At 39.5% G+C, this 16,149-nt stretch overlaps 1 protein-coding gene across 15 annotated transcripts in view; it reads right to left on the bottom strand.

Annotated features, from left to right (window-relative positions):
• Window positions 1-16,149, bottom strand: part of LOC103134426 (neuronal cell adhesion molecule-like) — a 91,387-nt gene that overhangs the window by 43,964 nt on the left and 31,274 nt on the right. For 12 of the 15 annotated variants that reach the window (XM_016668747.1, XM_016668753.1, XM_007546660.2 and 9 more), the window contains exon 2: window positions 8,511-8,593. The exons of 1 other annotated variant lie outside the window; for it this stretch is intronic. The gene's annotated coding sequence lies outside the window, so the exon portion shown is untranslated. Of the gene's footprint in view, window positions 1-8,510; window positions 8,594-13,603; window positions 13,743-16,149 lie in introns of those variants that run through there. 2 more of the 15 variants (XM_007546659.2, XM_016668754.1) reach the window with 2 other exon arrangements.

Genomic DNA, 16,149 nt, shown 5'->3' with positions numbered 1-16,149 from the left:
ATATATATATATATATATATGTTGATGATGATGTTGTTCCCAGGAACAACATCAGACATCTCAGTCCAGAAATGTGCAGTTCTAGGCACAGCCAAGATACTGCGCAGAACCCTCAAGCTCCCAGGCCTCTGGTAGAGGACCCGAGCTCAGAGGATGAAAGAGACCACCCACGGAGGGTGAGAGGGGAATTTTATTTTTATATATATATAATGTATGTTGCTCTCATTTAACACTAACAGTGCACCCAGCTTCCGCTAATAGCCTCCGTTCGGCGTTCGGAGGGATGAGGCCAGTCTCTAATGCAGAGGAAGCCTTCTCTGAGTGTCGGCTAATGGTTGGGCGAGGCTGTGGAGGAGCTTATTCAGACTGCCTCTAGGAGTCAGATAATTAACATAAACATGCTGACACAGTCGGGTCCAAAAGTCCTGCTGGTCCGGGTGATCAGAGGAGATTCTGGTTGTCCATAAGTGCATGAGTCAAATAAGGCTGAGGAAGAAGTGACTTCTTGAAGAGACAATCCTTTAGAAAGACACAGTTCAGGAAGGCATGTTAATTTACTTCATGTGATTTTCTGAGACAGCTTTTCAGATCATTTCATCTAATTTCTCCTCAGTAAAGCAATATATTTGATGACCACAGGCTCCTTTAAACCAGCGTTATGTTTTAAAGTCTGCTGTGTCCTCAGCAGTTCTACAGCTGAGAAGAATCAGCATAAATATACACAGACATGAACTGATCAATCTGACGTTTAATTTGTTATTAGCGGGCTTGCACATGTAAATGCGACTTGAGACTTTGGCGAAAATTGCAGCACTGAAGGTAAAAGTACCTGTGTTACTTATTCATAACTGATTCATAGAAAACAATGACGAAAAACACATGTGCAGATGTAACGGTGCCTGTCAAAAGTCATTAAAACCTGAAAGACTTTTATGATAAAACGAGAAATGTGAATTCTCTCAGCGACTTGGATGCGATGTGCTGATCCATGTCACTGCGAAATGAACCAATAACAAAATAAATGGGAAAAATAGCATATTGGTACGTCTAAACTTGACGTGATTTGCCACGCAGAAGAAATCTAAACACAAACGTCTGCGTGCTGCTTGCTTTTTCGGAGCGCTGTCACATTGCATCACTTATTCTTCTCCTACTTTCCCAGCAGAAGAATTTTCTCGTTAGAGTCGGCTGAGAAGCAGGTGAGCCGGCGGTTACATCTACATTCAGGCATTTGTATTCCACGCCGACACCCGGGGAGCCGCCTGTTTACAGTGATGAGCATATAGGCTCAGCCTTGAACCGAGGCTCTCATAAATCATTTGGTTTCTAAGAAGGCCACTCCAAGCGCACAGATCCAACCAGCTACAGACAACAGCAGCAGGACAATCATCTCTGTCCCGAAGCCAAGTCGATACCCAGACATGCAGATGAATCAGACTTCAGGAGTGAGGGAAAACAAGACTCCAAGGCACTTTGAGGAAAACAATTTTTCACTTTCCGCATAAACAGTCATTCTTTACAGAAAAACTGTCCTCATCTAAGCTAATCTGTTTAATTACTATGTGTTATGTTTAAGTGAAATATTCACCTTCCTGAACATTTCCTTTTCTTTTGTCTTAATTGGAAATTAAAAAGAGAAAAAGACCAAGAAATAGATTACCCCAATAAAAGCACAATTTCATTGTAAAAGTTGTCTTAAACCTTTCATTGAAGAGATAAATGAAAATATTAATTTTGATTATGCGTGCATTTTCATCCTGATCAGCCTTTTAACTGGTCAGTCGTAAATTTAAAACTCAGATTAGGTGATTAGTATTACCAGATCGCAGAAACAACAAACACTTTTCAAACTGTAAGCAGTTAAAGAGAGAAAAAAAAAGACTCAAAGTTAATTATACTTAATATCAACAAGGTGTTTAAATGTCAGAGGGAGATCAGAGAAACGTATCAAAAAGAGGTTATCCTCTGTGACATTTTATCCTGTATATCTGTTTAATTTAAAGAAAGACAGAAAGCTGCAGATAACAGAAAGGCCGAGGACATTGATATTGAGTTTTGGGAAGTGTTTTGGAACATGTTGGAGTCGGAAATGTTGGAAACTTTGTAAAAAGTCTCAGCAATAAATAGGAATGCTCTTTCAGTAATACTTGCTATGCTAATGGCGACAGCTTCTCTCAAACACTGTGTGTCATCTGCTCTGCTTTTAATTGGCTAGAAAAATTTTTTTTTAACACTTTTCTTATGATTTGTAAGAAGAAGCTCTAAAATAGACATAGTCTAAAATTCCCATCGGTTTTTAAAACAATTACAAAGTCTGATCTGAAAAAGCAGCTAAATCCAACAACATCAGATTTGGACAATCAACTAAGTTTCAGATTATCGTGCAGAAGGTGAGAATGGAGGTTAAAACTAAGCAGTGAGGAAGATTGAGCAGATGAGAGGAACTGAGAGGATGGAGATACGACCTCAGAAACAAAACAGACATCCCCAGGCTGTCAGTTTGAGTAAGCGTCACACAAAGACAACTTTCTCCAGCATCCCTGAAAAAACGGTGAAGAAGAGCAGATGCCCCGTCGAGAGGGGCCTCCACTACCACTTTCTCACCACTCCGCCTGTTTTCGTCTAAAGCTGTCTTTGTATTCACCCATTCATCTATTTGTTTATTCATGTCCTCTCTTTCTAAAACCAGTTGTCTCTTCCCTGCGTGTCCCTGTCCCGATTCTGCTTCTCACACAACCGCAGAGACAGAAAAACAGGCGCATCCACAGACACCTTCCTTCTCCTCGGCAGCAGGCGCAACGTGCACGGGGAGGCCTGCTGAATCAGTTTACCGTCAGAGAATTGCCAGGCTCTCATCAAAAAGACACCTCGGAAAGATCTCGATGCGCTCGCCCGAAACGACGTGTGCTAGGAGCGGCCCTGGGGCCCGACGTGAACGTGTGAATCCCACCGCTCATCTTGATCTCGGAAATTCAGCAGCTTTACCGCTGAAGGTGTGAGAGAAGATGGCCAATAACACAAGAAGGACTCTGTCTGAAAATGGAAAACTGCAGACAGATTGAGAAAAAGAACCAAACATGGAGAAGCAGCATTCAGTCTCTATGCACCACAAATCTGAAACCAACTACCAGAAACTACAAAACAGCCAAAACACTGAGTTCCTTTTATTAGCAGTAAATGGAAAATTGCTCAATATACTTGATCTGTTTGCTTGATGATTTTGATTATGGCAAATGACAACATGTATGTTTATTGCTTGTCTCATAATTTATGACTGTATTATATTTTTATAACGTAAAGCGCTTTGAACTGCCTTGTTGCTGAAATGTGCTACGCAAATAATTTAGACTTTTTTGGCACTTCACTCAAACGAAGTGAAGAATTCACCTACCGCTGCCTATAAGCCGAATATTTCAGAGATGTAAAAAGCTTTGTTTTGCTTCAGTATAATCCGTTGTGTATTCTCACACATTATCTCTTTAGGGGAGGGTCAGCGGTCGTTTTTGTTTGACTGAAAACACTGGAGACATGCGAGAAAACAAAGAGGGAGGGAAATGATGCAACAAAAGGCCTGCCAAGATGTGATTGAGGCATGTTGCAACTCAAGGTCGGTATTCTTCTCAGCATGGACGCTTCTTTTAGTAGAAGTTAAAAAAGAGAAGAAAAAAAATTGAAATTCCCAAATCTCACATTTTTCTAACATGCCTTCCACCTTTGGCCTTTCAGAGCCTCTCTGCCTTCAGTTTTATCTTTAGTACGTGAGTGATGTGGTTAGCTGGAGAAACCTCCTCCTCTGTTGAGTAAAATCAGAAAGCATGTTCTCTTTTTGAGATATTAAATATTCAACTTGCAACTAAAGTGAATGGTAATTGCTTCAACAGGAGACATAAAATCCCATCTTCTCTTAGTTTATTAAAAAGCAATTTCATATAGTCACAAGTGAAATATAATAAGAGTACTACCGGGTTTGGTGGTCTATTCTAGCAGGTGACGTTTTTGGAGAATACAATAATAGATCAGTGGTCTCTAATTTATTTATTTTTTATTTTTTTCCAGTAATCAGTTGTTAAGATGTACAGTAGTGTGAAAAAAGTATTTGACCTGAAACAGATGTCTCCTGTTTCTGCTTTCTGGTCAGACTTTCATGTTTCAGATCAAACACTTCATGTGTTTGATCTGAAACACTAGATTGGCTAGATTGGTTTGCTATCCAAACCAATCTAGCCCTGTATTAAAATGTAAATTACCCTTTGACAAAAGGGCAGAAAAGCAATAACAACCTTTTTTTGAATTAACTATGATTAACATAATTTTTTTGGGGCGGCTGATTTCAATTTCAGTAGCCACTCTGATTACTGCAGAGTCAAGAAACCCCTAGCAGGACCTGTCTGATCCCCAATAGCTGCACTTTTGACACCAAAGTCGATCGTTTTGAGAGGTATGTGTCCTGCTACGTTTGCCGTTCAAGTGACACAGTATTTCAGAAAAATATTCTACAAATAAACATCGAGTTGGTGGGGTCAGAGTCTGGAAGTGCTTTGCTTCTTCAGGACCCGGATAACTCGCAGCAACTGATGGAACCATGAATGGAGAGTTCAGTCACCAGTAAACTTTAGCTCATGCGCACTCGAAGTTGCTGGAGTGGCCTAGTCAAAGTCTGGACATAAATCGGACTGAGATGCTGTAGCATGACCTGAAAGGTTATTCTGGACCAAAAACCTTCCAATGTCATGAACTGAAACAGTTATGCGATTACTTTCCCCCTTATGGCAAGATTGGTTTGTATAGCTTTTATTCCTTTTACTTGTAATCATTATTTGAAAAATGTTTTTTTGGTATTTCCTCTGGTTTTCTCTGACTCATGTAAAAATTTGACTGGTTGTCTTTGAAACTTTGGAGTTCATCATTACTCCGGCTCTGTTTTCTACGTCTTCTTCCCCATGGTGCATCTTAATTTCTCTGTGATGAACATCTTTTCATTCTCCAGATTCCTGATCTCCTGGACAGTTTTCAGACTTATAATGAGGCTGAGGTTTTTCATGTGTGAGCATTTGCATCTTTGATGTGTCCATCAAATTTTCAATGCGGATCCGTATTTCTAATTTTCAAGCTCATTCAAATCAACGTTGAAGCATCTGGGGGTTTTTTTGTTTGTTTTTTTGTTTTTAAATATCTGTCCCTAAATGAACTTTAGGAATTATTTAATGCTTGTCTGTCTTTTGAGAGACCCCCTTCCTCTTAAATAGTCCAAAACGTCACAACGTTAGCTTGGATATGGTGTAGCTGTCATGAGCAACAGATACTGATCAAAGTGATCTCAGTCTTTGAATAAATGATTATTTACTTTAATCATTCATAGTCCAGTTTAATTTGGTTAATGTGTATCGCACCAGTTCATAGCAAATTTCATCTTGAGGGAGTTTAGCAAGACAAAACGTTTCCATTTACATCCAAATCTATAACACTTGGGTCCAAAATCAGTTTATATCAATTCAGCACAATTCAAATATATATTTAGATTCTGATATATTTACATGCACTCCCACTCAGTTTTGATTCTATTACAGTGCAGTCGAATTCAAACGTCAAAGTGATGGAAGTGGAAGTAAAGTAGCATTTTCATTAACATTTGTATCATCTTCCTTCTTCTGCTATCCATTATTTTAGCTCTGTGGTATAAATTAAGTCAATAATTATTTTAAATGCCGTCCACTGCTTATAAGATACTAACTACTGATAATAACTCCACAGGACCCCAGTTCAAAAAACGTAAGCCAATATTTTAAGGCTTCTTCACTGTAAGATAGTACTTAATGTTTGTACACATCCCCACACCTCCCATTCTCAACATAATGTTTAGAAATAAATCTATTATTTATTTTTGTTTTAGTTAGCTAAATTTACTAAAACAAAATGTAAGAATTAGAAAGACTAAGAGTCCGATACTATTCTGATGTTAAATTATCTCTTGTACCAGAGTGTTTTCTTTCTTTCTCTCTTTCTTTTTCCCACCCATCCCTATTTGGCATCCAAACACTGAAATACGGATGCCACACTCTCGAACAAGCATGTGAGAGAAACTGGTTGAACGACAGCAGCTCGGAGGTAAACAGAAACCTCTGCGGCCTTCTAATGGAGGGCTCTGGCCCTGAATGCAGCTGTTCACAATAGACGCTTCACGCCTCACTGTGTTTCAAACCACAAAATTCAGTGTGCTGCTCCCGAGTGTGGTCCTCTGTGACTTGGCCATTGAAAACTGTAGACTCAGCCTCTCTGGCCCACGGCACACATTCACGCTGCCACAGCGCGATGACACGGGTGAAATGGAAAGAATTCAGAGACAAACGGAACGACGGAGAGGAAAGCGGAGGCAGAGAGGAGCGCGGCAACAGGCATGTAAATGGATGAGCCCCCACCAGCATAAATAAAACGAGTGTAGCACCAACACAAGAGGCAGGATTAGCTTCGAGCCAACTGAGGGCCTTGGTGCTGAGCTCTGCCGCGCAGCGCTCCCCCGCCTGACTCGGCGCGCCGCGAGGCTGACGTGGGATCCCTCCTTCACAGCCTGCTGGACGGTGGACACACGTCACTCCATGTCACCTCACTCAAAGAGCATTAGATCAACTCCCCGCTGGATCGTAGACACGCTTTCAGAGCAGCACAATGAGGGGGGAAAGCCAAAGGTCATGAAGGGTTGAAGCCAGTTCTCTGTAACATCTTAGAGTTCAGAGAAAATGTTTTCATTACGTCATGGAAAGCCACAAATTACTCTGATGTATTTTATTGGGATTCTTATGCAAAAGACCAGAACGAAGTAGCAAATAATTATAAAGTGGGAAAAAAATATATACATTTTTTAAAAAGTTGTTTTTTTTTCTTCATAAGTAGACTTGTAGATAGTCAGGAGTGCATTTGTGTTCAGACCTCTTGAGTCAAAACTTGTAGGAATACAAATTGCAACTTTAAGATCTTGCCACATAATCTGAATTGGATTTAGATCTGGACTTTGACCAGCGCATTAACTCTGCATGTTCAGACTCGTAGCCCCAGTCTCAGGTCTTTTGCGGCCTCCATCCAGCTTCTTAATAACACTCCCCAGTTTTCCTTGCCCAAAACTGTCACCCCGCGTTTCACAACAGGAATGATATGTCCAGCTTTGGTACCAGATAAGAGTTCAAATACTGCTTTGTGAGATGTTCAAAGCTTGATCTGCAGCTTTGTAACCCAAACCTGCTCTAAATATCTCCACAGCTTCAAACTCTGGCACTTTGCAAGACATGTTTCCTTGGTAGTAATGATGTTGCTTGTTTGCACATGTAACAAACCTGTGATGTCTTTCCAGAACAGCTGTATTTACACTGAGCTCAACTTCTACACAGGTTATCTAATAAATAGGTGAGCAGTTGGTTCTATTGAAATGTAATAATGGGGTGTAATGTAAAGATGGCTGAACATCTGAACACCTCTCTCCTCAGATTATCATTTGTAAAAACAGATTAATTTAGGGCTACACAATATTAGAAAATTGCTATAGCAGATATAGATCCATATTTTCCTCTAACTGCTTCCTAAACTCTATGGTAGCATCATTGGAACTATAATGTTCTCCAGCGTCCACCCAAATGGCTGAATATTTGAATTTTTGCATTTCAAACAGTCCTTTGTGATATTTGTTTTGCATGTACTAGGTCAGCGATGACAGTACATTTGCTATGCATGTTCCTGTCCTAACTTAAATGTGATTTTTCACAGACTACTTTGTGTTGGTCGTTAACGTAAAACTCCAATGAAACACATTGAAGTTTGTGGCTGTAATGTGGCAAAATACAAGTAAATGTTTGAAATTTACAAAAATCTTTTCCACTTCTGAGAGTGCAGAGCCTTTCCCCACCTCCGCACACTCCACTGTGAGCCATTATGTTGCTAATAAGAGATGAACAAGGCAAAGTTCAGGCTCTTCGGGATATCTTGTGATTTCTAAGTACTAATGCCCACTATCTCAGCAGTGAGCGAGTGGTGGCAGGGTTTGTTACACTGAGAACACAAAATGCGTCAAAAACACAGTCGAACCGTTGTAATTTCATGTCGATCCTCGCTGCCAAAACTCTCCGCCAGCAGACAAATGGCAGTCAAGCGAGCCGTGACCTTTGCCTCACAGCTAGGTGGAAAAAAAAAGCAGGCATCCCAGGAGACTTTTAACAGAGAGAATAAGAAAGGTTGAATAGATGTTTGATGACTCATAAGCTCCGCAGAAAAGTGTTGGTATTAATATCTTTTGCAGGCTTTCAGCATCACAGATGAAGACACCGAGGCTGGGGAGAGCTTCACAGTGTCACAGCCGAGTGACATCTGTGTGTTTACATCCTGCGGGACTAGAGTTGGCTTTAAGGAGAGCGTTTGATGTTTAAAAAGGATGGAGGTTCATACAGTTTTAGAAAATGAAAATATCACAGAAGTGTGTGTGAAGTGATACAGAAAAAAAAGGGTGAAAAAAAATGTTTTCAGCTTACCAGAGGAGCCCAAATACCCTCGCTTCACTTCCTCTCTGGGTAGATGTCTGCTTCTTCCTCCTATGGTTTTTTTCCTCTTCAGTCTGGTAAATTCAAGAGAATAAGAAATTTCACTATAACTTACATTCATATTTTTTTATTATTATTATCAGGACTTCAAAGCAGCCAGAAAGGAAAAATCCAACCTCTCTTAAAGATTTCTCAGTAGGAAGTTTTGTACATCTACGTCTTTATACAACGGGCTTACTTCTCTCTATTTGGTTTTATTACAATCTGCAAGAAAAATCCCTTTCACATTGGGAATCTATTCAGCCCTTTGTCACATCAAGGGATCCTCCAACATGAAATCTTCCCTCATCAAAGGCTCTGCCTTTTTTTTTAAAGAACCCGTGTAAACTGCTGCTGTGGGTGTGTTGGGTCTTTAGAAATGCACTTAAAACACACCCGACTGTGAAAAGATTTGTAGGTGAAAAGAAAGCAAACACCCAAGCTGTGTAAACCCATGTGATTTTGGACTCTCAGACTCAAACAGTGCATAGTCCAAGCCGACAAAGGCCCACAGCTGGCAGACATCTCTCACTTCTGTTGTTCTCTTACATCACTGATCTCTTCTTTCTTCCACCTATTTGTCATCCTTTACTCCAGTCTTGAACCAGTCTTTTCTTTCTCTTAGACTCTTTTTTTCAATTCGAAACAGTGCTACTGTCTTAATTTTCCTCGTCTCCCCTCCTCACTCCTTCTCCCCATTGCTACCAACCCTCTGTACCGATTCTCTTCTCTCACTTGAGAAATCCCAAGAAAAAAAAAATAAAAATCATAGCAAAATCTAGACTTATTTCATGTGACTGAGGTCAAACTGTTGTGTTCACAGCCAAACAGACTTTAAAAAGAAACTGGAAGAAGTTAAAAGGAAATAAACAATATAAAAAAAATCTAAGTGGCAACAATTTATCCATTAGTTAATATGAACGAACCTCTTATTATTACAATAATTCTTTTAAAAAACAAAGAAAATGTTGCATCCAAAACTCAGAATAACCAGAAAAACTAAAATGAAGTCTAATTTATGTTCAGGAGTTTCCTCACCTGCGTCTCGTCACTTTCGCCGCTCTGAGGCTAGGACTACATGCAGGGGCATGAGTGTTTTCAGAGAGTGGAGTGCACTTTTAAGATCGCTGTAAAGATATGTTGGCGTGTCGGTAATTATTTTGTTTTTTCTTTTCCCATCACACACCTATATACGTCATTTCATAAAAAGTTATTGTGCAACAAATAGAGATTATTCAATGATGAGAATTTGGAATTGACAGAATTATACCATATGTTTTAAGTCTTTTGCGAAAGGATGCATACCCATAACATGTAATTCACCATTTCTCAATACAACCACATACCTTCACATATTTTATTGGTATTTTATGCAATAAATTAATAAAAGATAGCACACACTTTGACTCTAGAGGGAAAAAAACCCTACATGCTTTTAAGTTGTTTTTTTTTTGCAAATAAAACTGAAAAGTGTGAATTTGAATAGATAATTCCAAAGCTTGAACATACTATGAGATAAAACAGCTTATAGTTGTTGTTCTGCTTGAAGATCCAGTTTTTTTTTACAACCTCTAGAAGGTTTTCTGCTAGAGTAGTTTTGTATTTTACTCCATTTGTCTTTCCATTTGTTCTGACCAGCTTTGCAGATGAACAATAAAAGTCCACACAGCATAACGCTGCCACCCTTGTGTTTAAAAGTGTGTTCTGGGTGATTTAGTAGAGTGGTGGAGACTACAGCAGTCAATTTTGCTCTTGTCTGCCAGATGTTTGTTTTTGACTTTGAAGTGGATTTATGGCTTTCTTCTAAGAATTGAACAGTTGTGGTGGATTTTATCAAGCATATCAAAGTGATGTAGGGGGCAATTACAATGTTTTTAACTTATTTGTGGAAAAAAAGTAAAAAAAAAAAAAAGAAGTAAAAAAAATATATATATATATTTTCCTTTGACTTGGTGAATCTTATAAAATTCAGAAACAGTACACTGCTGTGGTGAAGTTATTTTTGGTTGACAAAAAGTTCGAACTTTCAGTGGCGTATGAATACTTTTGGAAAGCGCTGCAAATGTTGAGCCAGTTATCAAAAGACTTGTGAGCACGAAGTTATAAAAAGCATTGCATCATCTCTTTGATCTCCTTCTGTCACGTCTCGCCCACATTGTCATGCTTTTATCTGTCCTCTCCGTTTGCTTCATTCCAGCTTCCTGCACAGTCGACTGTGGGAGATTTGTCCTGACCTACCGAGACACCACAGCAAACAAAACCAAACAACAAGAGCAGTTCATAAAATACATTTCCTTTCAAAACAATCTGGAGAAATTTTTTATTGTGTTGATATTTGCTATGCCCAATCCTCTAGCATCTTTTCCTTACAGTATTTCATGGTGAACGCAGACATGCTCCAAGAGATTGACTGGTAAAAATGATTGAAGAACCCAATCCAATTTAATTCTAGAAAAGAAAAAAGCTTATCGACTTCAGTCTGCCGCTCAAAATAAGAGTCTGGGGGCCCAACAGAGAGAGAACCGGCGTTTCCACATGGTTTAATACAAACACTGCTTTCTGTGCTGTCACACAGGTGCTATTATCAGCTGCAGGTTTGCAGGTTTCCTTTTGCTTCAGTTCGCTGCGCGTCCAAAACTTATCAGGAGATTTTTTTTTTTTCCATTTTCCATTCCCAAAAACCTTCCATTATTTATTTCAACCAGCTGTGCAATTCCCTGACTTCAAGAGCTTAGGTGTAGTTAATACATTTCTGCTTACAAAAAAACAACAAATATAAACTTGGATTTAAGAGGTTTCTGACCCAGATTTTAAAAACACTGACATAGATGCTTTTCTCCTCAAATATCCCCTTTTATTACTGCTGACACCATTGCTGACTTCGCAGCAGTAGAAGTACAGACGCACGCCGCGGTGTTCTTGTACCGAACCTAATTGATCATCCGTTCTTCTCCTATTGATTCGCTGGATCGTTGTGAAAGGCTTACTGCTGCTGAAGCCCCTAAATAAGACGCACAGCAATGAAATGACCTTTCTACATCCTGTTGGAGCGATCCAAATCCTGATCCCATCAAAAGCAGCCTCGCCCCACGACGTCGGGCCCGCCGTCCCACTGCCCCACCTCTGCCCTCGGACCCCACAGAGCCGGGCAGAGTTCAGTCCAGATCTGCTGCCATGGAGATAAGAAGGAGGCGATGTGGTAGTGGGACTGAAAATAGCCAGACCGTGTGCTGACAGAGGCTAGACGACAAAACACCTCGCAGCAAGAGACACATAGTATTCCTCAGTACCTCTGAGATCACTCTCATGCCGTGAGTAATGCCAGAATTAACAGGCTGAGAGTAAAAACACATCTCAGTCCAGTTAATAGAAAGATCAACACAAACTGAATGACTGGTGCCGATTGGATACTCGTTTTTGATATTTTGATGTCGCTTCAACAATCCCAAAATCACAGCTAGATCAGATTGGTAATCCATTTATGAATTTGGGATTCGTTTGGGATGCGTAGATAAATTGGGCTTAAAGATGCCCTGATCTAAAATAAATAAAGAACAGATTAGAAATAAAAGTCATGTTTGAAAGACATTAAAATTTGTTTGATGTTCTGAAACAGTTCGGTGTGAGAAGCAGAAATACGTAAGTGCAATGCCACTTGGCATGCTTTGCAAAACAGCCAATTAAGGAGCGCCATTTATCTTCCTTGGCGCTGATTGGCTGCATCCCCAGGAGTGGAGATTAGGATTGTAGATTATTTACGGTAGTGCCAAGACAGTTTCCATTGTGTATGGTTGCATATTTGGTATTTAATTGTTAAAATAAGCAGTTATAAGCGTTCTTAGAGGGAGGATGTCAGTATTTAAAAACTTTAGTTATTCCCTACCCCTGTTAAACACCAGGGGTCCACTCTACCATCAAAGCATTTTATCACTTCTTTGAAAATTGTTCAAACCTTCGTTCTGAAGAGTTTTTTATTTATTTTTTGCAGTATCTTCAGGTGAAGATACCATAGTTTCTATGTATAACAGAGATGGTTCTTTATAACTTCAGACTCTCCATTGTAGCTGGAGGAAAGTATGGTCACTCTGACGTTTTCTCTGTCATCACTTCAAAGGATGGAAAGCTTTAAAATCAGCACTTTTTAAAATCCCTGTAGACCTGATACTGGGAGCCACTCAACATCTAAAGTCAACAAGTGTTTCAGTCATGACTCACTGCAGATGACGCCATGTGGTTTGTTCTGTAACGATGTTTGGTTTCTTCGCATTTTTCAAGTCAAAACCAAAAACATTTACATATGCAAACTGGACGGATGGACGGATGGATGGATCCAACTTCCTTACAAACTATAGTATTTTTTTTATTCCTATTCTTGCCCAGATGGAGAAAACACCTAAGTCAAGTTCTACACATTTCTCTTTCAAAGCTGTGCTGTTTGTGTGTGTGTTTATGTGTGTGTGTGTGTAAGTCAGATAAGTGAAGGGGGTTCAACAGCAGCCATATCAGCAGACTGTGTGTTTAAATTTAGTCTTGGCTAATGAGAGGCAGAGTGTGGACACAGAAGAAGCATCGTTAATGCCAAAAATGAGTGAAATAATTAGAATGGGAACACTCTTTCTTCCACAGCGAGGACTTCAGAAGAGCCGACGGTTCTGCTTGGCATTAGATGTACAATGAGAAGAGAATAATCAGGATGAGAATAAAGACGGACATCCTCAGCGGCTCATTATCGCCTTCTGTTTTCAATCTAGAAATTATCTAGAAAATCAACTACTACAATGCTTACTGCCTTGAAGTTTAGTCTTAAATTTTACAGGTTTTATCTACAATAAAAATGAAACATCTTTAAGATTAGACCCTGTTAGCACCTTTTAATATAAACATCTGGACATTTTTCTTCTAAAACCAGTACGTGCCATCTTACTACTTCATGCAAGATGAAGCTACTTTTGTACGCCACCTGCAGATCCTACGGAGCATCAACACTTTTACTTTTTACATAACAGCGACCGCTTGACCTTTGAGTAACAAACAGGAAACCTCACCTTTATGTCTGTATCTATCAGTCGGGTCAGATCCTGTCAGCTTGTGCGTTTGCTGCATGAGAGGGAAGTTCGTCGCTCATAATCCCAGCGGTGGTGTATTCCTCGATGTATCTGCTGTGACTGAGTGACAGTAGAGTGAGGAGCTGTTTCCCCTCACAAAATCAGCCTCCACTAACACACCCACCGGCCCTCCTCCTCCCCCAACCTACCAAGCCCACCCCTCCCCTCTCACGCTGGGATTAAAACAACCTTTTGTCTATCCACAATACAGGTTAAACATTTCCTGCTATCGAATGAATCAGCTACCCGAATCCACAAAGTTACCAGGTTGGGTTTGGAGGCGTGTTTTGTGCGGGAGCGTCAGACTTCTTTTCTTTTCTTGTTTTTAAAGAAAGTTATTTGTTTTGGATCAGAGACAAACGTCAAGGAGAACAAGGGGATGGCAGAGCGTAACATTGGGCAATATGAATTTGGCAGAAGATTAAAGCCGACCTGACACTTTAATTTCATGTTAAGTCAAACGCCACATAGTGCAAAAAGGAAAACAACTGTCAGCTGTGCCGATTGTGCTTGAGTCAATGAAGCCTCCTCAATGTTCAATAGAGGGTGGAGGTGGAGGAGAAATGGAGCAGCAACTTAAATTAAAAAAGAGAAAGAAAAAAAAAGCCTCGAGGCACATCCTAAAGACTTCCTTTCCCATACAGTTAGAAGCCACAGAAAGTGCTCACCTACGCCCGACAGATGTCCCCATGCAATCTAATCTAGTTGACTCTGTGAGGGGAAGCTTATTTATTGCCGACTCCTCACCAGCATTATTGTGGCCCATTTTAAAAGAATGGACGTGAAAAGTCTTTTGACGTCCGTTAGCTATGGTTGCGGAGGGCGACAATGGTTTGAGAGAAAAGCTTTTCTCTGCACCCAGCCTTAAATAGCACTGCTCTCAAGACAAAAGCAAAGAAAATGTAACATTATCTGCATCAAAGAGCAATGTCCATCCCACTGAACAGTCACTTTAGAGCCCTTTGTCCAAAAACCCTTTGCACCACATCTTTAGACTCGTTGTAACTGCATTCAACACTTCTATTCCCGACATGTAACTAAAGAGTTTTAAAGTAATTTTGTTCCCACTACAATCCTGCATTAAGTTTACAACTTAAGTAATAACTTACAACCTAGAAGAAAAAGAAACACATGAAACTCAGCTAAACATGGAACTAATGAGTCCTGCTTTTGGTTGGTTTAACACTTGGAAGTGTTTAAACGGGTCACAAAAAAAAAGAAAAGAAAGAGGAAATCCTACAGAATAAAATAAGTCTTGTGTTGCAGCTGAATTTTTAAAAAAAATCTTCATAACCCAATAAATCATGTCACGAAACCCTTACCAGGTTGTTACTCTAGCAAAGAGCCAGATCCACAGGATTTGCAATCAATGGACCAATGAGGATCTGGTGCAGATATTTACACACACACACATCTATTTCTCTCTCTTGATCTGACATTAAGTCAGATTAAAACGTCCTTGTCAGTTAAGATTAATAAAAGCTTTTCTATTTTCAAAATACTAGAACAGAGCATTATTTTACATAAACCTTTCAACATTCAACACTTCATAAAACACCCCAAAACTCTGACTTTGTCCTTAAGCAAACTTGTATCTAACTTAGCACTATCCTTTAGGTATATTTGGAAAACCAATAAGTGCTCAAATTTTACTTCCTAATTGATGTTGCTTTACTTTCACAATGCGATACACCACTTTCCGGTTGACGCAGTTTATTTTTGTGAAGTACACCAGTCCCTCTTGCAGCAAAACAAATTGAAATGTAGCCATGGGTTTTATGGCCATCTACTTAAATTTTAATTTCACATGATTGCAATTATAATGAGGGTCTTGCAAATTGTAATCTAGCTCTCTATGTTGCTGTGAAGCCATGGTTTCTTCCTGCTGAGTGACCTTTCTGTCCATGTTGGCTTAGGATTCATTTCACTGTGGATATTAACACTATTCAGCTCTAACTTCTTCTCTGGCTGGCCTTAATGTTCCTCCCAAAACCTTTTTCACAGTAAGTAATAATGTCATAATGCAAGACAGAGAACATAGCATCGTTATTTTTCTTGTAATATAAATGGATCTTATTATAGAGTCCATCTCATTAAAATTCTAAGATATTTACAATTTTCCATTTGGTGCAGCTTTCATGTTTAAGCCGATGATTAAAAAGTGCAAACTTTTGTAAATTTGTAAAGATCATAATTGAATAACATGCTGCTACAAAGATATTGTGTTAACTGGTTTATTCTAAGGTAACACATTAACATATTTCTATGTTTGATGTTGTGGACATTATTGCCTATACTGTTCAAGAGTCCAAAAAGAGAAAAATGTGTGAGTATAACTTATCATAAAAAAAAACAGTTAATGAGTGCTTAAAGTTTTCTCCCGTTATTTGCATGATTTTTATACATTTTTGCGCTTCTGAACTGATGTAATAATCTTGAGGTGCATCTGCAATGAGCATCCCCGCTGTTTCCACTGGGTGCGAATT

The sequence above is a fragment of the Poecilia formosa genome, unplaced genomic scaffold, assembly GCF_000485575.1.
Source record: "Poecilia formosa unplaced genomic scaffold, Poecilia_formosa-5.1.2 Scaffold17, whole genome shotgun sequence".
Taxonomy (NCBI): domain Eukaryota; kingdom Metazoa; phylum Chordata; class Actinopteri; order Cyprinodontiformes; family Poeciliidae; genus Poecilia; species Poecilia formosa.
This window is presented reverse-complemented; position numbering and strand designations above follow the sequence as displayed.